Source organism: Chiloscyllium punctatum, chromosome 7, assembly GCF_047496795.1.
Source record: "Chiloscyllium punctatum isolate Juve2018m chromosome 7, sChiPun1.3, whole genome shotgun sequence".
Taxonomy (NCBI): domain Eukaryota; kingdom Metazoa; phylum Chordata; class Chondrichthyes; order Orectolobiformes; family Hemiscylliidae; genus Chiloscyllium; species Chiloscyllium punctatum.
In genome coordinates, this window is record NC_092745.1 from 32,455,489 (window position 1) to 32,482,208 (window position 26,720).

The window sequence follows — 26,720 nt, forward strand, 5'->3', positions numbered from 1 at the left end:
ACAAGAGTGGTATGACAGAGGGAGGGTGGGATATTGAGGATGGACAGAGAGAAGGGGACAGAGAGAGGGGACAGAGAGGGGTCAGAGACAGGGAACAGAGAGAGGGGGACAGAGACAGGGGGACAGGGAGAGGGGAGTCAGACAGTGGGGGCAGAGAGTGGGGGAGGGACAAAGAGAGAGGAGCAGAGAGAGGGGGGCATACAGAGCGTGAACAGAGAGATGGGGACAGAGAGAGGGGGAGAGACAGAGTGGGAAGAGACGCGGGGGGACAGGGAGTGGGGTACAGGGAGATCTGGAACAGAGAGAACGGGACAGAAAGAAGGGGACAGAAAGGGGGTACAGAGAGAGGGGAACAGAGATAAGGGGACAAGAGATAAGTGAGAGCAGGGGAACAGAGTGGGGGAAGAGAGAGGGGGGCAGAGAGAGAGGGCGACAGATAGAGGGGCACTGGGCGAGGGGTGACAGAGAGAGAGGGGGACAGAGAGAGGCGGACATAGAGCACAGGAAGAGAGAGCAGGAAGAGAGAGCGTGCGGACAGATTGGGGGCAGATGGTGGGACTGAGGTGGGGACAGAGAGGGGTACAGAGTGAGGTGACAAAGAGAAGGGGTGCAGAGTGTGGGGGGACAGTGAAGGGGTCAAAGAATAAGTGATAGAGAGAGGGGGACAGAGAGTGGAGGGCAGAGTGGGGGAGACAGAAAGAGGGGACAGAGAGGGTGGGCAGTGAGAGGTGGAAAGTGGGGAGAGGCAGAGAGACCCGGACAGAGAGATGGGGTCATAGAGGGGGGTGATAGGGAGAGAGAGGGGACAGAAATGGTGGGGACAGAAAGAGGGGGATAGAGAGGGGGTCAGAGAGAGGGGGGACAGAGAGGGGGCCAGAGAGAGCTGGGACAGAGAGACAGGGACAGTGAGGGGGCGACAGAGAGAGGGGGACAGAGAGAGGGGGACTGAGCGAGGGGTGACAGAGAGAGAGTGTCAGAGAGAGCGGGACAGAGAGAGGCGGACAGAGAGCGTGGGAAGAGACAGCAGGAAGAGAGAGGGGGCGGACTGATGGAGGCAGAGGGGGGACTGAGGGGGGACAGTGAGTGGGGTACAGAGGGAGGACAGAGAGTGGGGGCACAGAGAGAGTGGGGAACAGAGAGAGGGGGCACAGAGAGAGTGGGGAACAGAGAGTGGGGGACAGAGAGAGAGGGACAGAGAGGGGGGCACAGAGTAGGTGACAAAGAGGGAGCTACATTCAGACGGGGGACAGAGAGAGAGGAGGACAGAGGGAGGACAGATAGTGGCGGGACAGAGCGAGGGTGGGTCAGAGAGTGGGGAACAGAGAGTGGGGGACCGAGAGTGGGGGACAGAGAGAGAGGGACAGAGAGAGAGGAACAGAAAGAGGCGGACAGAGAGCGTGGAAATGGAGATCGGGGAGAGAGAGAGGGCAGACAAAGAGGATGGACAGTGAGAGGGGGTACAGAGAGTGGGAGCACAGTGAGGGGGACAGAGATTGGGGACAGAGTGAGGGGGACAGAGAGTAGTAGGACAGAGGGAGGGTGGGGTATTGAGGATGGACAGAGAGAAGGGGACAGAGAGGGGGGTACAGAGGGGTGTCAGAGACAGGGAACAGAGAGAGGGGGACAGAGACAGGGGAGAGGGGAGTCAGACAGTTGGGGCAGAGAGTGGGGGAGGGACAAAGAGAGAGGGGCAGAGAGACGGGGGCATACAGAGCGTGAACAGAGAGATAGGGACAGAGAGAGGGGGAGAGACAGAATGGGAAGAGACGTGGGGGGACAGGGAGTGGGGTACAGGGAGATCTGGAACAGAGAGAACGGGACAGAAAGAAGGGGACAGAAAGGGTGTACAGAGAGAGGGGAACAGAGATAAGGGGACAAGAGAAGGGGACAGAGAGAGGCGGACAGAGACCGGGGGGCAGAGGGCGGAGAAAGAGAGGGGGACAGAGAAAGGGGTGTCAGAGCGAGGGGTGGACAGAGAGGAGGGGACAGTGAGAGATGGACAGAGAAAGAGGAACAGAGAGAAGGGGACAGAGAGAGAGAGGGACAGATAGTGAGGGACAGAGAGGTGGAAGACAGAGAGTTGGGGGACAGAGAGAGGGGTCAGAGGGGGAACAGACAGTGGGACAGAGGGAGGACAGAGAGAGGGGGATAGTGAGCAGATCAGAGAGAGGAAGGACAGAGAGAGGGAAACATAGAGGTGGGGACAAAGACGGGTCTACAGGTACACGGGAGACAGAGACAGGAGGAAAGAGAGGGGCACAGACAGAGGGGGGTCAGAGAGGGAGGCAGAAAAATGGGACAGCGAGAGAGGGGGACGAGAGAGAGGGGGCAGAGAGAATGGGACAGAGAGAGGGGTACAAAGAGGGGGCACAGAGTGGGCGACAAAGAGGGAGCTACATTCAGACGAGGGACAGAGAGAGGGGGACAGAGAGAGGGGGCACAGAGTAGGTGACAAAGAGGGAGCTACATTCAGACGAGGGACAGAGAGAGGACGACAGAGGGAGGACAGAAAGTGGGGGGACAGAGCGAGGGTGGGTCAGAGAGTGGGGGAACAGAGAAAGGGGGGAACGGGAGTGGTGGACAGAGAGAGAGGCACAGAGAGAGGTGGACAGAGAGAGAGGAGGGCTCAGAGAGTGAGGTACACAGAGAGAGGGACAGTGACAGTGGGACAGACATTGGGGGGTCAGTGAGTGCGGGCAAGGGAGTGGGGGCAGCAGAGTGAGGGGGACAGAGGGGTGGAAAAGTGAGTGGGTAGTCAGAGTGTGGGGGGACCGAGAGAGGTGGAAAGAGATAGGGGGACAGAGAGTGTAGAACAGAGAGAGTGGGAACAGAAACAGGGGGTAGCAGAGAGACCGGGGAGAGAGAAAGGGAGACAGAGTGAGGGGGACAATGAGAGAGGGACAGAGAGAGTGGCGACAGAGAGGGTGTACAGAGATCGGGGTCAGAGAGGGGGGAAAATGAGAGGGGGACAGAGAGATGGTGGACAGAGAAAGGGGGACAGTGAGGGGGACAGTGAGAATGGGACAGAGAGAATGGGACAGAGAGAGGGGGGCAGAGAGAGAGGGACAGAAAGTTGGGGTCAGAGTGAGGGGACAGAGAGGGGTAACATAGAGTGGGGATAGATAGAGTGGTGACAGAGAGCAGGGGGACAGAGAGTGGGGGTACAGAGAGGGGGGACATAGAGGGGCGGGACAGAGAGCGCGGGACAGAGAGAGAGGGGCAGAGAGAGGTGGGTCAGAGAGTTGGGACGGGGGACAGAAAGAGAGAGTCACTGCGAGCAAGACAGAGTGAAGGGGACAGACAGCGGGGTTCACAAAAAGGGTGGACACAGAGAGGGGGCAGAGGGAGTGGGTGTGAGAAGGGGAAAGAGAGGGGGAGAGAGAGGGGTGAAAGACGGGGAAGAGTGAGAAGAAGAGAGAGAAGGACAGATAGAGGCGGGTCAGAGAGAGGTGGACAGAGAGAGAGGGACATAGAGAGGGGGACATAGAGAGGGACAGAGAGAGTGAACAGAGAGTGGAGATTGAGAGAGAGTACGGGCAGAGAGAGGTGGGACAGAGAGGTTGGGCAGAGAGAGGTGGACAGGGAGGGGGCCAGAGAGAGCGAAACAGTGTGATCGGGACATAGAGAGGGGGGACAGAGAGAGGGAGGACAGAGAGGGTGGGGGACAGAGAGAGGGGGACAGAGAGGGGGACAGAGAGTAGTGGGAGAGAGAGGGGGGGCCAGAGAATGGGACAGACAGAGCGGGAACAGAGAGAGTGGCGAGAAAGAGTGTGGGATAGAGAGTGGGTGGAAAAATAAGGGGATCCGTGAGAGGGCGGACAGTGAGAAAGGGGACAGAGAGAGAGGGACTGAGTGAGGGTTGACAGAGAGAGAGGGGGACAGAGAGAGGCAGACAGAGAACGCGGGAAGAGAGCGCGGAAAGAGAGAGAGGACGGACAGATTGGGGGGACAGATGGGGGTTACTGAGGTGGGGACAGTGAGAGGGGTACAGAGAGAGGAGATAAAGAGAAGGGGTGCAGAGAGTGGGGGGACAGAGGGGGACAAAGAACGGGTGACAGAGAGAAGGGGACAGAGAGCAGTGGACAGAGAGAGGGGGACAGAGTGGGGGGCAGAGAGGGGGACAGAGAGATGGGGACATAGAGAGGGGTGATAGAGAGAGAGGACATAGATGGTGGGGGACAGAGAGAGGGGGAGAGAGAGAGAGGGGTGATAGAGAGGGGTAACAGAGAGGCGGGATAGAGAGATTGGTGACAGAGGGGAGGGGGCAGAGAGGGGGGTGGGGCAGGTCAGAGAGTGTGAACAGAGAGGGGGACAGAAAGAGGGGGTGAGGGAGAGGGGGAGGGACAGTTGGGAAAGAGATAGACGGGGACAGAGAGTAGGGTACAGAGCGAGGAGAAACAGAGATAGGGGACAGAGAGAGGGGGGATCGACTGAAGGGGACAGGAAGGAAGGGACAGAGAGAGTTGGACAGACGGGGGGGCAGGTCAGAGAGTGGGGGGTAGAGAGTGGGGGCAGAGTGATGGGAACAGAGGGGGGAACAGAGAGTCGGTAGTCAGAGTGTGGGGGACCGAGAGAGGTGGACAGAGAAAGCGAGACAGAGAGTGGAGAAGAGAGAGAGAGGAGTCAGAGAGAGTGGGGTACAGAGAGAGGAGGAAGCAGAGAGACAGGGGAGAGAGTACGGGGTTCAGAGAGAGGGGGACAGTGTGAGGGGGACAGACAGAGTAGAGACAGCGAGGGAGTACAGAGATCGTGGTCAGAGAGTGATGGACAGAGAGAGGGGAGCAGAGAGTGGGGAACAGAGAGAGGGGGAAAAAGAGGGGTGGGACAGAGAGAAGGGAGAACATTGAGAGGGGTGACATAGGGAGGGGGACAGAGAGAGGGGATAGAGAGAGGGGGCAGAGAGGGGGCACAGAAAGCGGGGGACAGAGAGAAGCCGACAGAGACCGTGGAAAGAGAGAGCGGGAAGAGAGAGAGGGCGGACAGAGAGGGTGGACAGTGAGTGGGGGTACTGAAAGTGGGGGGACAGTGTGAGGGGGCAGAAAGAGTGGTACAGAGAGTGAGGGAACAGTGAGAGGGGACAGAGAGTGGGCGACGGAGTGAGGGGAACAGAGAGAAGGGGACAGAGAGAGTTGGACAGAGGGAGGTCAGAGAAGGGGGACTGAGAGAGGGGAACAGAGAGGGGGGACAGAGAGAGGTGGAGAGACAGATGGGGAAGAGATACGGGAGGGCAGAGAGTAGGGTACAGAGAGAGCAGGAGCAGAGAGAACGGGACAGAGAGAAGGGGACAGAAAGGGGGGACATAGAGAGGGGAACAGAGATAAGGGGACAGAGAGAAGGGGACTGAGAGAAGGAGACAGAGAGAGGGGGATAGAGAAAGGGGGGTCAGAGCGAGGAGTGGACAGAGAGAAGGGGACAGTGAGAGAGGGACAGAGAGAGAGGGACAGAGAGAATGGAACAGAGAGAGAGGGACAGAGAGAGGGACAGAGAGTGGGAGGACAGAGAGTTGGGGGACAGGGAGAGGTGAGCAGAGAGTGGGCGACAAAGAGGGGGGTACAGTCAATGGGGGACAGAGAGAGGATGACAGAGAGTGGTGGGACAGAGAGAGGGTGGCTGAGAGCGTGGGGAACAGAGAGTGGGGGACAGAGAGAGCGGGAGAGACAGGGGGACAGAGAGAGGGGAGCTCAGAGAGTGGGGAACAGAGAGAGGGGGAACAGAGTGGGAGACAAAGAGGGTGGTACAGTCAGATAGAGGACAGAAGAGAGGACGACAGTGGGAGGACAGAGAGAGGGTGGCTCACAGAGTGGGGAACAGAGAGTCGGGGACGGAGAGAGGGGGACAGAGAAAAGGGGACAGAGAGAACGTGAACAAAGAGAGGATGACAGAGAGGGGGAGAGACAGAGGAGGAGGGACAGATGGGGAAGAGACGGGGGGACAGACAGAAGGGTACAGAGAGCGCGGGAACAGAGAGGGGGGCAGATAGAGGGTGGATAGAGAGAAGGGGACAGGGTGAAGGGGACAGAGATAGTAGGACAGACATGGGGGGGTCAGAGAGTGAGGGCCAGAGAGTGGGGGGACAGAGTGAGGGGGACAGAGGGGGAACAGAGAGTGGAGAACAGAGAGAGTGGGTACAGAGAGAGGGGGCAGCAGAGACCGGGGAGAGAGAAAGGGAGACAGAGAGAGGGGGACATTGAGAGGGGGACAGAGAGAATGGCGACAGAGAGGGAGTACAGAGAGAGGGGGACAGAGACGGGTTACAGAGAGGCGGGATAGAGAGAGTGGTAACAGAGAGGAGGGGGACATAGAGAGAGGAGGCAGAGAGGGGCGGACCGAGAGAGGGGGGACAGAGAGAGTTGGGACAAAGAGAGTGGGAACAGACAGTTGGGGGTCAGAGACGGGGGCACAGAGAGGAGGACAGAGAGAGGGGGACAGAGAAAGAGGGGCAGAGAGAGTTTGGTCAGAGATTTCGGGATAGATGGGGGGGACAGAGAGAGGGTCACAGCAAGTGGGACAGAGCGATGGGGACAGAGAGCGGGGGTAAATGGAAGGGGGGAAAGAGAGAGAGGCTGGACACAGAGAGGGAGAAGAGAGAGGGAGAGTGAGAGGGGGAAAGAGAGGGGGAGAGAGTAGTGAAAGAAAGGGTAAGAGTGAGGGGGAGAGAGAGAAAGGACATAGAGAGAAGGACAGAGAGGGGGGAACAGAAAGGGGGAGAGAGATGGGGAGTGAGATGGGGAGAGAGAGGGGGCAGACAGTGAGGAGGGTCAGAGAGAAGGGGCAGAGAGAGGGGGGACAGTGAGAGGTGGACAGAGAGGGGGACAGAGAGAGGGGGCACAGAGTGGGTGACAAAGAGGGGGATACTGAGAGATGGGGGACAGAGAGAGGAGGACAGTGGGAGGACAGAGAGTGGGGGAACAGAGATCAGTGGCTTAGAGAGTGGGGAACAGAGAGTGGAGGGCAGAGAGAGGGGACGGAGAGAGGGGGGCAGAGAGAGGGTGGCTAAGAGCGTGCAGAACAGAGAGTGGGGGACAGAGAGAGAGGGACAGAGAGGGTGGACAGAGAGGGGCGGCTCAGGGAGTGGGGAACAGAGAGTGGGGGACAGAGAGAGAGAAACAGAGAGGGGGGCAGAGAGAGGGTGGCTCGGGGAATGGGGAACAGAGACTGGGGGACAGAGAGAGAGGGACAGAGAGGTGGGGACAGAGAGAAGGGGGCTTAGAGAGAGGGGGAGAAGCAGAGGGACAGGGACAGATGGGGAAGAGACAGAGGGCGCAGAGAGTAGGGTACAGATAGAGCAGCGACAGAGAGAGTGGGACAGACAGAGAGGGGTCAGAGAGTGGGGGGCAGAGAGTGGGCGGACAGATGGGGAACAGAGAGTAGGAAGTCCGAGTGTGAGGGACCGAGTGTTGTCGACAGAGAGAGTGGGTACAGAGAGACGGGGCAGCAAAGAGACCGGGGAGAGAGAAAGGGAGACAGAGAGAGGGGGACAGTGAGACGGGGAAAAAGAGAGTGGCGACAGAGAGGGAGTACAGAGATCAGGGTTGGAGAGTGGGGGAAAGTGAGAGGGGGACACAGAGAGTGGGTACAGAGAGAGGGGGACAGAGAGATGGTGGAACAGAGAAGGGAGGACAGTGAGAGGGGGACAGTGAGAGTGGGACAGAGAGAGGGGGACAGAAATATGAGGACAGAGAGAGGGGAGACAGAAAGGGGATCAGAGAGAGGGGGACAGAGAGGGTTGACAGAGAGGGGGGATAGATAGAGTGGTGACAGAGAGGAGGGGGACAGAGAGAGAGGGGCAGAGAGAGGGGGGTAGAGAGTGAGGGTACAGAGGGGGGCAGAGAGGGGTGGGACAGAGAGCAGGATCAGAGAGAGTGGCATCAAAGAGTGTGGGACAGAGAGTGGATGGACAGTCAGAGGGGAACAGAGAGAGTGAGAACAGAGAGGGCGGGCTGTGAGAGGGGGACAGAGAGTGGGGTACAGAAAGGTGGGGCAGACAGTGGGCGACATAGACAGGGGGACAGAGAGAGGATGACAGAGAGAGGGGGACAGAGAGAGGGGGACTGAGTGAGGGTTGACAGAGAGAGAGGGGTCAGAGAAAGGCGGACAGAGAGCGTGGGAAGAGAGCGCGGGAAGAGAGAGAGGACCGACAGATGGGGCGTACAGAGAGAGGAGACAAAGAGAAGAGGTGCAGAGAGTGGGGGGACAGTGAGGGGCACAAAGAACGGGTGACAGAGAGAAGTGGACAGAGAGAGATGGACAGAGAGTGGGGGGCAGAGAGGGTGGAACAGAGAAATGTGGACACAGAGATGGGGACAGAGAGGCGGGGAAGAGAGGGGCAAGAGAGACCGGGGGGACAGAGAGGGAGGGAAAGAGAGAGTTGGACAGAGGGAGGGGGACAGAGAGTTTGGGCAGAGAAAGGTGGACAGGGAGGTGGTGCAGAGAGTCCCAGACAGAGAGATGGGGACATAGAGAGGGGTGACAGAGAGAGTTGGGACAGAGAGGGATTCAGAGAAAGGAGGACAGAGATCGGATACAGAGAGGCGGGATAGAGAGAGTGGCGACAGAGAGGAGGGGGACAGAGAGAGAGGTGGCAGAGAGGGGTGGACCGAGAGAGCGGGGACAGAGAGAGTGGGGACAGAGAGAGTGGGAACAGACAATTGGAAGTCAGAGACGGGGGCACAGAGAAGGGGTCAGGGAGAGGGGGACAAAGAGAGAGGTGCAGAGAGAGATGGCTCAGAGATTTGGGGATAGACAGGGGGGACAGAGAGAGAGGGTCACAGCAAGTGGTATAGAACGAGGGAGACAGAGAGCGGGGGTAAATGAAAGGGGGGACAGAGAGAGAGAGGTTGGACATAGAGAGGGGCAGAGAGAAGGAGAGTGAGAGGGGGAATGAGAGGGGGAGAGAGTGGTGAACGACAGGGGGAGAGTGAGGGGGAGAGAGAGAAGGAACAGAGAGAGAAGGATAGAGGGGGGGAACAGAAAGGGGGAGAGAGATGGGGAGTGAGATGGGGAGAGAGAGGGGGCAGAGAGAGAGGAGGGACAGAGAGAAGGGGGCAGAGAGAGGGAGGACAGTGAGAGGTGGACAGAGGGGGGGGGGACAGAGAGAGGGGGCACAGAGTTGGCGACAAAGAGGGGGATACTGAGAGACGGGGGACAGAGAGAGGAGGACAGTGGGAGGACAGAGAGTGGGGGGACAGAGAGTCGGTGGCTCAGAGAGTGGGGAACAGAGAGTGGGGGACAGAGAGATGGGACAGAGAGAGGTGGACAGAGAGGAGGACAGAGAGAGGTGCCACAGAGTTGGCGACAAAGAGGGGGATACTGAGAGACGGGGGACAGAGAGAGGAGGACAGTGGGAGGACAGAGAGTGGGGGGACAGAGAGTCGGTGGCTCAGAGAGTGGGGAACAGAGAGTGGGGGACAGAGAGGGTGGAGAGAGAGGGGCAGCTCAGGGAGTGGGGAACAGAGAGTGGGGGACAGAGAGAGACGAACAGAGAGGGGGCAGAGAGAGGGGGGCTCAGGGAGTGGGGAACAGAGAGTGGGGGACAGAGAGAGAGGGACAGAGAGAGGGGGGACAGAGGGAAGGGGGCTCAGAGAGAGGGGAGAGGCACGGGGCAGGGACAGATGGGGAAGAGATAGAGGGGGACAGAAAGTAGGTTACAGAGAGAGCAGAAACAGAGAGGGGGGACTGAGAGAGGGGGTATCGAGAGAAGGGGACAGGGAGAAGGGGACAGAGAGAGTGTGACAGACAGAGGGGGGTCATAGAGTGGGGGGGTAGAGAGTGGATGGACAGAGATAGACAGAGAAAGGGGACAGGGAGAGTGTGAACGGAGAGGGGAGACAGAGAGAGGGGGAGAGGCAGAGGGGGAGGGACAGATGGGGAAGAGATAGAGGGGGACAAAGAGTAGGGTACAGAGAGAGTGGGACAGACAGAGGAGGGTCAGAGAGTGGGGCTCAGAGAGTGGGGGGACAGAGTGAGGGGAACAGAGGGGGGGAAACAGAGACTGGGTAGTCAGATTGTGGGGGACCGAGAGAGGTAGACAGAGAGAGGGGGTCAGAGAGTGGAGAACAGAGAGACAGAGGGGTCAGAGAGAGTGAGTACAGAGAGACAGGGAAAGAGTAAGGGAGACAGAGAGAGGGGGACAGTGTGAGGGGACAGAGAGTGAGTGGCGACAGAGAGGGAGTACAGAGATCGAAGTCAGAGAGTGGGGGAAAGAGAGAGGGGTCCACAGAGAGTGGGTACAGAGAGAGTGGGCAGAGAGAGGGGACCGAGAGTGGGGGTACAGAGAGAGGGGCGCAGAGAGAGGGGGACAGAGGGAGCGGGAACAGAGAGAGTGCCGTCAAAGAGTGTGGGACACAGAGTGGGTGGACAGACAGAGGGGAACAGAGAGAGTGGGATCAGAGAGAGGGCCGACAGTGAGAGGGTCAGAGCGAGGTGGATAGAGAGCGGGGGGCAGAGAGATGGGACAGAGAGAGGGAGAGTGAGAGGGGGGAGAGAGAGTGGGAGAGAGAGGGCTGAAAGACAGAGTGTGGAGAGTGAGGGGGAGAGAGAGAAGGGTAAGCGGGAGAGGGACAGCTAGAGATGAAACAAAGAGAGTGGGAAGAGAGATGGGGAGTGAGATGGGGAGAGAGAGATGAGTGACAGAGAAAGGGGGACAGAGACGGGGACAGAGAGTGGTGCACAGAGAGAGGGGACAGAGAGAGGGTCGACAGAGAGAGGGGGATAGAGTGCGGGCGACAGAGAGGGGACAGAGTGGGGGTGAGAGAGAGGGCAGACAGGGAGAGGGGGACAGAGTGAGATGGGACAGAGACAGAGGGACAGAGAGAGTGGGGACAGAGAGAGGGGTGGACATGGAGGGGGGGAACAGAGAGAGGTGGACAGAGACAGAGAGACAGAGAGAGTGGAGGCAGAGAGAGGGGTGGACATAGCGGGATGACAGAGAGAAGGGGACATAGAGAGGGGGGACAGAGAGGGGGGACAGGGAGATCGGGGACTGAGAGATGGGTTACAGAGAACGGGGGACAGAGGTGGGACAGAGAGAGGGAACAGAGAGAGGGGTGACAGAGGGAGTGCGGACAGAGAGAGGGTGACAAAGAGGATGGGCAGAAAGAAGTGGACAGAGAGGGGGGCAGAGAGAGCCGGACAGAGAGATGGGTCAATGAGTTGGGGGACAGAGAGAGGCAGGACAGAGTGTGGGGGACAGAGAGAGGGGGACAGAGAGGGGGAGATATAGAGAGGGTGGCAGAGCAAGGGGCGACAGAGAGGGGAACATTGAGAGGGAGGGGACAGAGAGTGGGGGGCAGAGAGAGGGGGCAGAGAGAAAGAATGACAGAGAGAGAGGGGGTCAGAGAGTTGGGGACAGAGAGTGGGGCACAGAGAGAGAGGGTCAGAGTAAGGGGGAGAGAGCAGGGGACAGAGGGGGGACAGATAGAGAGCGGTGCAGAGAGTGGGGGACAGAGATAGGTGGAGTGAGAGGGGAGAGAGAGAGTGGAAGAGAGAGGGGGAAAGAGAGGGTGTGAGAGAGGGGTGAAAGATAGAGGGGGAGAGTGAAGAGGAGAGAGACAAGGGAGAGAGGGAGATGGACAGAGAGAGGGGAACAGAGAGAGGGGGAGGGGGGGCAGAGAGAGAGTCGACAGAGAGAGAGAGGAACAGAGAGATAGGATACAGAAGGGGTACAGAGAGTGGGGTTTGAGAGATGGCGGACAGAGTGCGGGTGCAGAGAGAGGGGGCCAGAGTGTGGGGGGTGAGTGAGCGCGCAGACAGCGAGGGGGGACACAGGGAATGGAACAGAGATGAGGGGGACAGAGAGGAGGGTGACAGATAGAGGGGCTAGAGAGGGTTCGATAGAGAGAGGGGGAACAGAGCGAGGGGGACCGAGCAAGGGGGACAGAGGGATGGGAATGGAAAGAGGGGGACAGAAAGAGGAGGAAGAGAGGGAGGGAAAGTGAGAGGGTGTCAGAGAGAGTGTGATAGAGAGAGAGGGGGACAGAGAGAGAGGGAGACAGAGGGAGGAGAGAAAGGGGCACAGATTGGATGACAGAGAGGTGGAGACAGAGAGAGGGGGACAGAGCAAGGGGGACAGGGAGAGGGGACTGAGAGAGGGGGACAGAGACAGGGGAGAGAGAAGGGGAGAGAGAGGGGTGAGAGAGAGGGCGAAAAAGAGATGGGGTACAGAGAGAGGGTGGTGCAGAGAGAGTGGCAACAGAGGGGACAGAGAGTGCGGGACAGAGAGAGGGTGGTGAAGAGAGAGGCTGGTGCTGAGAGAGGGGGGGGGGCAGAGTGAAGGGGCACAGAGAAAGGGTCGACAGTGAGAGGGGGACAGAGAGAGGGGGACAGAGAAAGATGGGACAGAGAGACGGGGACAGAGAGTTGGGGACAGAGAGAGGGACACAGAGAGAGCGGGGACAGAGAGAGCGGGGACAGAGAGCGGGGAACAGAGAGAGGTGGACCAAGAGAGGGGGAACAGAGAGAGGGGGGCAGAGAGAGGTGGGACAGACAGAGGCGGAGTGAGACGGGGAGAGAGAGAGAGGGATAGAGGGGAGGACAGCGAGTAAGGGCAGAGAAGGGAGAGAGAGGGGGCAAAGAGAGGAGGGAGGAAAAGTGGAGAGTGAGAGGGGGACAGAGGGAAGGGAACAACGAGAAAGGGGACAGAGAGGTGGGAGTCAGAGAGAGGGGGACAGAGTGAGGGAGAGAGAGAGTGGGGAAAGACAGAGGGAAATAGAGCACGGGGGACAGAGGGGGGGACAGAACGAGGGGACAGAGAGGGGGGGTCAGAGAGCAGGGGACAGTTGGGGGAGAGAGATAGGAAGAGAGAGGGGAATTGAGAGGGGGAAAGAGAGTAGGGGGAGAGAGAGTGGGGAAAGAGAGAGGGGGACAGAGAGCGGGGTGCAGAGAGCGGGGGACAGTTGGGGGGAACAGAGAGAGGGGAACAGAGAGAGGGGGACAGAGAGAGTTGTCAGAGAGAGTGACAGAGAGCAGGGGACAGCGAGCGGGGGACAAAGCAAGAGGGACAGAGAGAGGGGGCAGAGAGAGGGACAGCGAGCGGGGGAAATAGAGAGGAGTGACAGAGAGCGGGTGATAGAGAGAGGTGGATAAAGAGGGGGACAGAGCGAGGCGGACAATGCGAGGGGGTCAGAGACAGACAGTGACAGAGAGGGGGGACAGCTCGAGGGGGACAGAGAGAAGGGGACAGAGAGAGGATGAGAGAGAGAGGTTGAGAGAGAGAGGGGGACAGAGAGTGGGGGACAGAGATAGGGAACAGAGAGAGGGGGCAGAGATAAGGAGGACAGAGAGTGGCGGACAGAGAGGGTGGACAGAGAGAAGGGGACTGAGAGATAGGGACAGAGAGGGGGACAGAGAGAGGAGGAGAGAGATGGGGAGTGAGATGGGGAAAGAGAGAGGGTTGACAGAGAGAGGGGGCAGGAGCAAGGGGGAGCGAGGTCGGGAGAGTGAGGGGGAGAGTGAGGGGGGAGTGACGGGGGGAGTGAGAGGGAGAGAGAGAGGGGAAAAGTGAGAGGGTGGACAGACAGTGGGGGACAGAGTGAGGGGGACAGAGTGCAGGGGACAGAGAGCGGGGGACAGAATGAGGGGGAAAGAGTGGGGGACAGTTGGGGTGAACAGAGAGAGGGGAAAACAGAGAGACTGACAGGGAGAGGGCGATAGGGAGAGGGGGACAGCGAGAGGGGGCTACAGAGACGGGGGATAGAGAGAAGAGGTATAGAGAGAGGGAGAGAGAAAGTGGGGGAGAGAGGTGGAAAGAGAGGGGAGAGAGGAGAGGGAGAGACAGGGGGAGAGAGAGGGGAAGAGAGAGGAGGGACAGATAGAGGCTGGACAGAGAGTGGTGACAGCGATAGGGGGACCGAGAGAGAGGCGACAGAGATTGTGGGAGTGGGACAGAGTGAGGCGGACAGAGCGAGGAGGACAGATAGAGGGGGGACAGAGAGAGGGGCAACAGAGAGAGGGTGAGAGTGTGTGAGAGAGAGAGGAGTCAGAGAGTGGGGGACAGAGGGGGACAGAGAGAGGGGGACAGAGACAAGGGGGACAGAGAGAGGGGGACCGAGAGGGTGGACAGAGAGCAGGTGACAGAGAGAGGGGAGACAGAGAGGGGGACAGAGAGACAGGGAAACAGATGAGGAGTGAGATGGGGCGAGAGCGGGTGTAGAGAGAGGGGGATAGAGAGGGGAGAGAGTGAGAGAGTGAGAGAGGGGCGAGAGAGAAGGGACAGAGAGAGGTGGAGCGAGAGGGATACAGAGCGAGGGGGACAGAGAGGTGGGTGATAGAGAGAGGAGGGTGGAGAGAGGGGCTGGAGAGAGAGAGGGTAGAGAGAGGGGGCAGAAATAGAGATGTGTGTGGAGAGAGGGGTATGAGAGGGGGCAGAGAGAGGGGGTAGAGAGAGGATGGTCGAGAGAGTGGCTTGACAGTGGGGAGAGAAAGGGATTAGAGAGATGGGTAGAGAGAGGTAGGGATAGGAGGGTGGAGAGAAGGGTGTCGAGAGAAGGGTGTCGAGAGAAAGGTATCAAGAGAAGAGTGTCGAGAGAGGGGGCAGGGAGAGGGGCAGAGAGAAGGGGAGAAAATGAGAGAGAGGGCGGAGACAGAGAGTGAGGGATGAAAGAGGTGTAGCAAGGGAGACGGGAGAGAGAGGGCCGCGAGAGAGAGAGATGTGCAAGTGTTATTGAGAGAAGGGACAGAAATGAGAGAGAAAGTCTGAGAGTGCGAGAGAGAGTGTGAAAAGGGGACGAGAGAGAGAAAGATAGAAAGAGAGGGGGAGAGCGAGATAGGGAGAGATATTGGGCGACACAGAGAGACAGGGACAGGAGGGCGAGGCCTGCAAGGGAGAGAGAGTCGGGTGAGAGAGAGGGATGTGGTGGAGAGTGTGTGAGGGGGTGGAAGTGAGAGTGAGTGATGGGACGAGGGATAGAGAAAGAGTGGTGGCGTGAGAGAGAATGAGAATGGGGGTGAGTGATAGAGAGTGAGTGGTTGAAAGAGGGGAGAGAGAAAGAGAGTAACAGGATCAAACAATGGTCATGATGAAAGGGTTTTAATTCATGGTGCACTGGGATCAGTATTCATTGACGGGTGAGCTATAAGTGGGACAGGTGATGGCCTCGTGCTATTCTCACCAGACTGTTCATTCAGAAGTTAATGCCAGTGTCCAGTATACCCATCTAACTGCCTAATATCCTTTAAGGAATGAAATCTTTATAGGCGGTGGGTCTGGATTACATATGATCCAAACCAAGAGCAATGGGATTGACTCTCAACTGCCCCCTGAAACGCTCCAGGAAGCCACTCAGCTCAAGGGCAGATTGGGGTGGGAAAACACACTGGCCAGCCAGAGACAGCAATATCTCATGACAGAATTAAAAACAACACTCCTGGGAGCAGTGTCCTGGCCAGTCATGGCTTATGCACAGGTCTTTACACTGACAGAGGGGATGCAGAGAGTTCAGGTGAAAGGAGCTTTCCAAATCCAAACAGAAAATGGTGATGTAGCTGAAGAGAATCAGAAAGGAACAGGAAGAGACAGAGTTTAACTGAAACTGTACGTCAGTGAATTGAACTGTGACAAGATATTATGGAAAGAATCAATCGTAATATTCTTTTTTTTCCCAATGGACAAAGTCTCTGCAATAAGGTGGATGGACTGTGGCACAGAGATAAATGAGATGTAGTGGTGACAGAGTGAACAAATGATGGAACATAAATATTATATTGCACACATCGTTGAGGGGTCTTAGGGAATGCAGGATGGGTAACCCTGACAGTAATGGGTAACAAACGCATGACAGAGAAAGCATTTGGCCTCAGATGATGCAGCTGAATCAGCCTGAATGCAGATTCTGGGTAACATGCCACAAAACCACAAGCAAGAGAACAGTTTTGAGGCTGCCTAATAGCATTTCATTGCTCAACACTGTTACATATTCCAATGAATTCCTGTGCAATGCAAAGGCACTGTGATATATGTGTGAGACTTCAGTCTTTGTAAAATCTGGGACAATCGCATTGGCAAAAGTGATGTTCTCCCAACACCTCTTTGAATGTTTGTGTCAGTGTTTCTTGTGCAAATGACCAGGACGTGACTATCTCAGATCGACCGTTGAGTGATGACGCTGAGTGAAGGAGTAATGTCCCACTGAGATATCCTCTGGGAAATTGTAGTATAGTGGAATTCAGCGAGATGATGGATTTTTAAAGTGACCATAAAGCACACCTTACAATCACAACCAAAGCCATTGACACGTGTTTGAGGGGAGAACTGACCAAGGTAAACAGGGGAAACAATGAAATGTATGACTGAAAATGGAAAATGGAAAACATTTACAGTTACAGAGATGTATAACAAAAAAAGAGACCCTTCGGTCCAACTCATCCACACCACCCCCATATCCGAAGATAATCTCGTTCCATTTGCCAGTACTTGGCCCAAATCCCTTTCAACACTTCCTGTTCGTATACCCATCCAGATACCTTTTAAATGCAGTAATTGTACCAGTCTCCACCACTTCCTCTAGCAGGTTATTCCGTACACGCAACTCCGTCTACATCAAAACGTTGTCCCTTACATTCCTTTTATATCTTTCCACTCTCACCCTCAACCTCGGCCCTCCAGTTCTGGACTACCCCACCCCAGGGAAAAGACCTTGTCTGTTCATCCTAACTATGCCTCTCATGGTTTTATAAACCTCCATATGGGTACCCCTCAGCCTCAGACATTCCAGGGAAAACAGGCCCAACCCATTTACCCTCTCCCTGTAGCTCGAATCCTCCAATCCTGGCAGCATCTTTTTAAATCTTTTCTGAACCCTTTCAATTTATACTATATCCTTTCGATAGAGAGGAGACAAGAATTGACGCAATATTCCAAAAGTGGCTTATCCAATGTCCTGTACAGCCAGAACATGACCTCCCAACTCCTCTACTCAATGCTCTGATCAGTAAACGCAAGCACACTAAACACCTTCTTCACTATCATATCGACTCACAATTCTCCTTTCAAGGAACAATGAACCTGCACTCCAAGGTCTCTTTGTTCAGAAACATTCCGTGGGACCTTAACATTTAAGTGTATCAGTACTGAGAAGCGTTGCTTTTCCAAAATGCAGCACCTCCCATTTAACTAAATTAAACTCCATCTGCCACTTTTCAGCCCATTGGCCCAACTGATCCAGATCCCGTTGTAACGTGAAGTAACATTCTTCACTGTTCACTACAACTCCAATCTTTCTGTCATCTGCAAACTTACTAACTATACCTGCTGTGTTCACATCCAAATCATTTAAATGATTAATGGAAAGTAGTGGACGCAGCACAGATCCTTGCAGCACACCACTGGTCACAGGCCTCTAGTCTGAAAAGCAATCCTCCACAACCACCCTCTGTCTTCTACCTTTGAGCCAGTTCTGTATCCAAATGGCTGGTTTTCCCTGTATTCCATGAGATTTAACCTTGCTAACCAAGCTCCCGTGTGGAAACATTCTGAATGCCTTATTGAAGTCCATATCGCTCACATCCACCGCTCTGCCCTCATTAAAAAACTCAATATCTTGCTAAATGATTTCCCACACACAAAGCAATGCTGACGATCCCCAATTCGACAATGCATTTCTAAACACATGTCCCTCATGTATCCGTCTATCAACGTGCCCACGACTGACGTCAGGCAAACCAGACTGTAGTTCCGTGGCTTTTCCTTACAAGCCTTCTTTAACAGTGGCACCATGTTTGCCAAACTCCAGTTTTCCGCCACCTCATCTGTGACTATCGATGATACCAATATCTCAGTAAGAGGCCCAACAATCACTTCTCTAGCTTCCCACAGAGTTCTAGAGTACACTTGATCAGGTCTTAGGGATTTATCCACCTTCAACCTTTTCAAGACATCCAGCACCTCCTCATCCAGCACCTCCTCCTCTGTAATATGGACATTTTGCAAGATGACATCATCTAATTCCCAATGCAGTTTCCCAAACCATTATCTTGTTCTATATCTTCCATATCCTTCTCAGCAGGAAATACTTGTTCAGTATCTCCCCCATCACCTGCAGCTCCACGTGCATCTGTCTTGATCTTTGAGGGGCCCTATTCTCTCCCCAGTGACCCTTTTGTCCTTTTTACATTTGTAAAAAACACTTTTGATTCTCCTTAAACCTGTTTGCCAAAGCAATCTAATGTCCCCTTTTTGACCTCATCATTTCCCTCTATCCCTACACAACACTGCAATCTCCCCCTCCCTGACTGATCCTGACCCAACACTGAAATCTCCCCCTCCATGACTGAACCATACACAACACTGCAATCTCCCCCCCGACTGATCACTACCCAACACTGCAATCACTCCCTCCCTGATTGATCCCTACCCAAAACTGCACTCACACCCCCGACTGCTCCCAACCCAACATTGCACTCACCCCCTCCCTGACTGATCCCTACCCAACACTGTAATCTCACCCTCCATGACTAATCCCTACACAGCTCTGCAATCAACCCATCCCTGTCTGATCCTTACCCAACCCTGCAATCTCCCCTGACTGATCTCTACCGAACACAACATTCACCCCCTCCTTCGCTGATCACTACCCAACACTTCAATCTCCTCTCCCCGACTGGTCCTTACCCAACACTGAGTGATCCCTACACAACATGCAATCTCACACTCCCTGACTGATCCCTACCCAACACTGCGCTAACCCCATCCCTGACTGAATCCTACCTAACACTGCAGTCTACCCATCCCTGACTGATCACTACCCAACATGTCAATCTCCCCCTCCCTGACAGATTCTTACACAACACTGCAATCTCCCCTCTCCCGGACAGATCCCTAAGCAACACTGTAATCTCCCCCCTCACTGACTAATCCCAACCCATCACCACACTCATCCCCTCCCTGACTGATCCCTACCCAACACTGCAGTCTCCCCTCCCTGACTGATCACTACCGAACACTGCACTGGCACCCTCCCTGACTGAACCCTATGCAACACAGCAATCACCCCGTCCCTGACTGGTCACTACCCAACACAGCAATCACCCCTTCCCTGCCTGATCCCGACCCAACACTGCAATCACCACCCCAACTGATCCCTACACAACACTGCAATCTTCCCCTCCCTGAGTGAACCCTCCCAACACTCCCCTAACCCTCTCGCAGACTGATCCCTACCCAACACAGTAATCGCCCCATCCCTAACTGATCCCTATCCAACACAGCAATCATCCCCTCCCTTACTGATCCCTACCCAACACTGCAATCTCTCCCTCCCTTAGTGATCTCTCCAACACTGCACTAAACTACTCCCTGACTGATCCCTACCCAACAGTGCAACCACCCCCTCCCTGACTGATCCTTATCCAACACTGCTCTCACCCCCTCCTTGACTAATCCCTATGGAACACTGAACTCACTCCCTACCTGAGTGATCCCTACCCAACACTGCCCTCACCCGCTCCATGACTGATCCCTACGCAACACGGCACTCAACCCCGCCCTGACTGATCCCAACCCAACACTGCAATCTCCCCCTCCCTGAATGGTCCCTATACAACAATAAATCACCCCCTCCCTGACTAATCTCCATCCAACTCTTCAATCTGCCTCTCCTTAGCTAGTCCCAACCCAACACAGTAATCTCTCCCTCCCTGGCTCATCTCATTCCAACAGTTCCCCTGCCTGACTGATCCCCACCCAACAAAGCAATCTCCCCCTTCCTGACCCATCTCTCCCAGATCATGTCAGTGAGATGGAAATGTTAATATTTAAGCCTGTCCTGTGTTTATTTGACTGTGACAACATTGAGAGCACTATTGCTGCAAATCTTCAGAGGGTGAGATGGAGACACTTCGAGGAATGTTTCCTCCACATCTAAGTCCTTTCTCAAACTAATCTGGAATATTTACTTGAGAACTGTTTCAGTGAAATTCACTTTGAATCTTTTCTGTGCCTTGCTTCAGTTAACTGGGCACACTGATAACCTGGGCCGTACTGTTCCTGGGAATTTTGATGGGAGCCAGATTAAATGGAGATGCCTGGGTCTCATTCCTTCACATAGAATAGATAAAGTTTCACAAGTGAACATTGAGATGTTGAGGGTGTTGTCCAGTTATTCTAAAAACAAGGTAAACAACCCATCTAGAATGTTCGGAGTGAGGTGACAGTGGGGGAGCACTTTGGAACCAGTGACATAGTTCTATTAATATTGTAATCATTGTGGAGTGAGACAAAATGTTCCACAGGTACTAGTTCTACATTTGGGCGAAGCACATTTTGACTGAGTTAAACAGCAGCTGGCAGGAGCTGATTTGACAAGTTTGTTTGCAGGCAAAGGGACCTTTGGTAAGTGGAAGTTCTTGAAATGTGGGATAGCTACAGTTCAAGAACTGTACGTTCCTGTGAGTGTGCAGAGCAAGATTGGCAGGAATAAGGAATCCTGGATGACAAGAGACATTTAGATTTAAACAGAAAAATAAAAAGCAGGCATGGCTCAGGTATAGGCAGTTGGGGTGAAGGGAATGTCTGGTTTTACAAGAGTTTACTGAATAAGGGAATCAGGAGGGCAGATGACCTTGGCTGAGAAGATTTGGGTGAATCCAAAGAGATTCTTGAAGTAAAGTAAAGGAAAAAGAATAACTAGAGAGAGAATAGGACTCTTCAAGGACCAATTTGGACAAGTATGTGCAGAATCACATGAGTTATTTCACCTCTGTGTTGACCGTGGAGAAGAACATGAAGACTTGTAAACTTGGGAAAGTTAGTGATGATCTCTTGCGGACAGTCCATATCACAGGAGAGGAAACGTTGAATGTTTTAGAATGTATTAAAGGTGGATACATCTCTTTGTCCTGACCAAATATATCCAACAACACTGGCTGAACTTTTTGCATCACCGTTAGCCACGGGTGAGGTCCCGGAAGATTGGAGGGCAGCAAATGTTGTGCCCTTATTCGAGAAGGGCTGAAAAGAGAAATCTGGAAACTACAAATCAGTAAGCCGAACATCCATGGTAAGTAAGTTACTTGAGAAGATTTTGAGAGATTAGATATATATACATTTGGAAATATAGCATTTGATTGGGAGTAGTCAGCATAGCCTTGTGCATGGGAGGCCATGCCTCACAAACTTGTTAGCGTTCTTTGATGAAGTAATCAGGAAGGTTTTTACTCTAGTGATGGAGAGGGATAAGTGTGCATTGCAGGGCAAGAGTTACAGATGGGGGCAGGGAAATTATGATGCGGTGAGGCACGACATAGGATGCATGGCTTGGAAAAGTAGGCTCCAAGGCAAGGGGGCAATTGATATGTGGAGCTTGTCCAAGGAGCAACTATTGAGTGTCCTTGATAAGTATGTACCTGTCAGGCAGGGAGGAAAGGGTCGTGTGAGGGAGCCGTGTTTTAATAAGGAATTGGAATCCCTTGTTACAGGGAAGAGGGCGGTCTATATAAAGATGAGGCGTGAAGGTTCAATTGGGGCGATTGAGAGTTATAAGGTAGCCAGGAAGGATCTGAAGAGAGAGCTAAGAACAGCAAGGAGGGGACATGAAAAGTCCTTAGCTGGTAGGATTAGGGAAAACCCAAAGGCTTTCTATAGGTATGTCAGGAATAAAAGAATGACTAGCGTAGGAAAAGGTCCAGTCAAGGATAGTAATGGGAACTTGCATATGGAGGCTGAAGAGATTGGGGAGACACTGAATGAATACCTTTCTTCAGTACTCACTCAGGAACAGGACATTGTTGCCGATGTGAATACTGACTCACAATTAATTAGGATGGACATCTTTGAGGTATGTAGGGAAGAGGTATTTGAAATTCTGGAAAGTGTGAAAATAGATAAGTCCGCTGGGCCTGATGGCATTTATCCAAGGATTCTCTGGGAAGCAAGGGATGAGATTGCAGAGCCATTGGCCTTGATTTTTATGTCCTCGTTGTCTACAGGAATAGTGCCAGAAGACTGGAGGATAGCAAATGTGGTTCCCTTGTTCAAGAAGGGGAGTAGGGATAACCATAGTAACTATAAGCCGGTGAGCCTCACTTCTGTTGTGGGCAAATTCTTGGAGACAATTGTAAGGGATAGGATTTATGAACATCTGGATAGGAATAATGTGATCAAGGATAGTCAGCATGGTTTTGTGAAGGGCAGATCGTGCCTCACAAACCTTATTGAATTCTTTGAGAAGGTGACTTAGCAGGTGGACGAGGGTAAAGCGGTAGATGTGGTAAATATGGATTTTAATAAGATGTTTGATAAGGTTGCCCATGGTAGGCTACTGCAAAATAATATGGAGGTATGGCATTGAGGGTGAGTTGGAGGATTGGATTAGGAATTGGCTGGCTGGAAGAAGACAAAGTGTAGTAGTTGATGGTAAAGGTTCATCTTGGAGTGCAGTTACTAGCGGTGTTCCGCAAGGATCTGTTTTGGGACCATTGCTGTTTGTCATTTTTATAAATGACCTGGAGGAGGGGTTAGAAGGTTGGGTGAGCAAGTTTGCAGATGTTACGAAAGTCGGTGGAGTTGTTGACAGAGAGGAAGGATGTGGCAGGTTACAGCAGGATATAGATAAGCTGCAGAGCTGGGCAGAAAGGTGGCAAATGGAGTTCAATGTAGGTGAGTGTGAGGTGATTCACTTTGGTATGAGTAACAAAAAGATGGGGTACTGGGCTAATGGTCGGATACTTGGTAGTGTTGATGAGCAGAGGGATCTTGGTGTCCATATACACAGATCTTTGAAAGTTGGCACCCAGGTAAATAGTGCGGTGAAGAAGGCATATGGCGTACTGGCTTTTGTTGGTAGAGGAATTGAGATCTGGAGTCCTGAGGTCATGTGCAGATGTATAAGACTCTGGTGTGGCCACATCTGGAGTATTGTGTGCAGTTTTGGTTGCCATACTACAGGAAGGATGTGGAGGCACTGGAACGGGTGCAGAAGAGGTTTACCAGGATGTTGCCTGGTATGGTAGGAAGATCGTATGAGGAAAGGCTGAGGCACTTGGGGCTGTTTTCATTGGAGAAAAGAAGCTTTAGGGGTGACTTCATAGAGGTGTACAAGATGATTAGGGGTTTAGATAGGGTTGACCATGAGAACCTTTTCCACGTATGGAGTCAGCTATTACGAGGGGGCATAGCTTTAAATTAAGGGCTGGTAGGTATAGGACAGATGTTAGGGGTAGATTCATTACTCAGCGAGTCGTGAGTTCATGGAATGCCCTGCCAGTAGCAGTGGTGGACTCTCCCTCTTTATGGGCATTTAAACGGGCAATGGATAGGCATATGGAGGATAGTGGACGAGTGTAGGTTAGGTGGGCTTGGATCGGCGCAACATCGAGGGCCAAAGGGACTGTACTGCACTGTATTCTTCTATGTTCTACGTTCTATGTAAACTCCATCTGCCATTCCTTAGCCCACTGGCCCAGTTGGTCAAGATCCCATTGTACTCTTAGACAGCCTTTTTCACTGGCCACGATACCACCTGAAAATTCACCTGATCACAGTCTCACACCTCTCGCCCCTCTCTGCCAGTTACATTGCTACTACCCCAGTCTATATTCAGAAATTAAAGACCCCTTCCCTCCATTTATAACAACTCGATCGTATTTGCAGGTTTCTGTAAATTCCTTGCATTTGTATTCCTCCACATCTTTCCCACTGGGTGGTGACTTATTGACTGCACTGAGAATTCTGTGGACCTTGGTGTTTATCTCTGATATTCCCCCTGGCTCCCACAGCCCAACCAAGTTAGTTTGAACCTTCTAAAACAGCACTAGTAAATCACACGAAAGGAACTCAGTCCCAGGTCTGTTCAGGAGCAACACTGTCTGGTCTGTCCAGGTCCCATCTCCCCCAGACCCGCTCTCAATGTCCCAAAAATCTAAAGCCCTCCCTCCTGGACCCTTTCTCCAGCTCCACAGTCACCTGTGTTACCCTCCTGTTTGTCTTCTCACTTGCATGGGGTAATGGGAGTAATCTGAAGATTCCAACCTTTTCGCTACTGCTCCTAATTTCCTCCCGAGCTCCCTAAATTCTGACTGGAGGACCACATCCCTTTCCTCCCGCTGTCACTGGCACCGATGTGGACCACGACTATTGCCTTTTACCCCTCTCCCCTCAAGGTGCTCTGCAGTCGCTCAGTGACATCTTTGACCCTGGCACCAGGGAGACAACACACCATCCTGGGTTCCCATCTGCAGCTGCAGAAACACCTATCGATTGCTCTCACTCTCGAATCTCCTCACCTCTCACTCTTCCAGTCTTCCTTGTGTCCCCTGTATAGCTGACCCACCCGTGCTGCCAGGGACTTGACTCTGGCTGCACTCCCCAGATTAACCATCATTCTCATTCGGATTCTGAACTGAATCCTGGTTGGAAAGCGGGATGCACTCAGGGGATTCCTGTACGAGCTGCCTGGTCCTTTTGGACTGTCTGCTGCTCCCCCATTCCCTCTCTCCCTGCATACTCAGAAGCTGCAGAGTGACCACATTCAGAAACATGCTCTCCAAGGAGCTCTCAGCCTCAGGGATGCTCCGCACTGACACCAGCTGCTGCTCAAGCTCCGACACCCGGAGCTCCAACTGCTGTCACTGACCACATTTCCTGTAATCATGGCATTCCAGGAACTGAAAAGTATCCTGAAATTCCCACATGGAAGCACACCTCTCCACTCTTTGGTTATCTCTTGGCAAAGTTCTGATGACAAACAGCTACAGCAGGGTTCACAGTTCAGTGGGTTCAGTGTTCCAGGGTTTTGGGGAAACTCTCCAGAAGACTTTAAGAAATAGGAGCAGAAATCAGCCATTCAGCCCATTGAATCTGTTCTGCCATTTGATCTTGGCAGATATGCTTCTCATCCCCATTCTCCTGCCTACTCCACAGGTACCATCAATCCTCTTAACAATCACGAACCTATCCATCTCTGTCTTAAATACACTCAGTGACATGGCCTCCACTGCCCTCTGTAACAATGTGTTCCACAGATTCGCCACCCTCTGGCTGAAGAAATTCCTCCTCATCTCAGCTCTGAAGGGTCGGCCCTTCATTCTGAGGCTGCACCTTGGTTACCGAGTCTCATGTCTTATTGGAAAAATCTTCTCTGCATCCACTCTATCCAGGCCTATCAGTATTCTGTAAATTTCAATGAGATCCCTCCTCATCCTTCCAAACTCCATCAAGTACAGACCCAGAGTCCTCAACCATGTCTCATATGACAAGCTCTTCATCCCCAGGATCAATCTTGTAAACCCCTCCAATGCCAGCACATTGTTCCTTAGAATATGGGTCCCAAAACTGTTCACAACATTCCAAATGCAGTCTGACTAGAGCCTTACATAGCTTCAGCAGTACACCTCTGCTCTTGTATTCTGGTCCTATTGAAACGAATGCTATCATTTCATTTGCCTTCCCAAGCACAAACTGGACCTGCCTGTTCACCTGAAGAGAAACCTGAAAGAGGTTTGTGCTTTAGATTTCCAAAGGCTTTCCTCATTTCACAAACAGTCTTTGCATCTCTTCTTCCTACCAAAGGGCATAATCTCACACTGTAACACATTGTATTCTATCTGCCACTTCTTTGCCCCCTCTCCGAGCCTATCCAGGACCTTTTTCAGTCTTCCCACTTCCTCAACACTATCTGCCCCCCTCATACCGTCTGCAAACGTAGCAACAATGTCTTCACTTCCTTCATCCAGATTGTTCATATATAACGTGAATAGTGATGGTCCCAACATTGACACATGCAAAACTCTACGAGTCACCAGTGGCCATCTTTCCTCATTCTCTGCTTTATGCCAACCTGTCTGTCCTCCGTACATGCCAGTACATTGCCCCTAACACTATGGGCTCTTAATTTATGTCAAAGGCCTTCTGGAAAATCCAAATAGATTACTTCCTCAGACTCTCCTTTGGCTGACTGGCTCATTGCCTCCTCAAAGAATTCTAACAGGATTTGCCAGGCAGGACCTCCCATTGATGAAGCCATGTTGATACAGTCCTATTTTCCCTTTGCACTTCCAAGTCCTCTGCATTTTCATCCTTAAATTGAAGTCTAAAACCTTACCAACAATAGTCCAGGCTAACTGGCCTATAATTCCCCGTCTTCCAACTCCCTCCCTTCTTAAACAGGGCTGTTATGGGAGCAATTTTCTATTTCCTTGCCCCCACCAAATTCCTCCCCACCCCACCGTCACACCCTGACTCCATTGATTCCTGAAAGAACATCACCAATGCCTCCACAATCTCCTTCAGAACAGAGTGATGAAGTTTATCCAGTCTGGGTGAGTTATCCACATTTAGACCTTTCAGCTTCCCCAGTACCTCCTCCTCAGTGATGGCCACTACACGCCCCGCTGCCCCCTGACAATCTTGAAGTACTGGTATGCTGCTGGTGTTTTCCATGGTGCAGCCTGATGCAAAGTATCTATTCAATTCCTTTGCTATTTCTATTATTCTTTTCTCCAACCTCATTTTCCAGTGATCCAATGTCTATTTTTGCCTCCCTCTTTCTTTTTATATATTTGATAAAACTCTGACAATCTTCTTTTGTATTACTGGCACGCTTACCCCCACATTTCACCTTCTCCATCCTTGATGCTTTTATCGTTGTCCTCTATAGGTTTCTCAAGACTTCCTAACATTCTGGCTTCCCACTATTCTCCACCATATCGTATGCCTTTTCTTTTGCTTTTATGCTGTCCTTGACCTCCCTCATCAGCCATGGTTGCCTTGTTCTCCTTTTAGTACGTTTCTT